Source organism: Mandrillus leucophaeus, unplaced genomic scaffold, assembly GCF_000951045.1.
Source record: "Mandrillus leucophaeus isolate KB7577 unplaced genomic scaffold, Mleu.le_1.0 Scaffold191, whole genome shotgun sequence".
In the NCBI taxonomy this organism is placed as follows: domain Eukaryota; kingdom Metazoa; phylum Chordata; class Mammalia; order Primates; family Cercopithecidae; genus Mandrillus; species Mandrillus leucophaeus.
Genome location: NW_012101932.1, coordinates 5,393,149 through 5,393,816, shown reverse-complemented (window position 1 = coordinate 5,393,816; position 668 = coordinate 5,393,149).

The window sequence follows — 668 nt, the reverse complement described above, 5'->3', positions numbered from 1 at the left end:
TAGGTACTCAATACATGCAAATTTTCTGAACAGATATTTTGCTAATCATCTGTAGCACCTGCTATATCCTACTGAAAATCACCAAAATGCAATTAACTTCAATTTTACATTTGGGATTTACAGAAAATAACTCTCTCTCCAAGAAATGCATAACAATTTAGCTAGGGCAAATGCCAGCTCCGAGTGAAGACATTAATGCGCTTCAATCGCGATAAGGATTTGAGTCCCATCCTCATCTTTCTGCGTCGTCTAATTCAAGTTAGGTCAGTAAAGGAAATCTTTTCCTCTTAGCAACCCAATCCGCTCCCCTTCTCTGGCCTCTTTTTCTCCTTTTGTTGGTAGACTACTTCAGCCTCCGTCCTTTAATTTTAAAGTTTATGCCCCACGTGTACCCCTCGTCTTTTGATGATTTAGAGATTTTCAAAGCCTGCTCTGACACAGAATCTTCCTTGGATTCCAACTTCTCTACTTTGGGGTGGAAACGGCTTCTCCGTTTTGAAACGCTAGCGGGGAAAAAAATGGGGGAGAAAGTTGAGTTTAAACTTTTAAAAGTTGAGTCACGGCTGGTTGCGCAGCAAAAGCCCCGCAGTGTGGAGAAAGCCTAAACGTGGTTTGGGTGGTGCGGGGTTGGGTGGGGGTGACTTCTGGGGGACAAGGGGCAGTGGAGC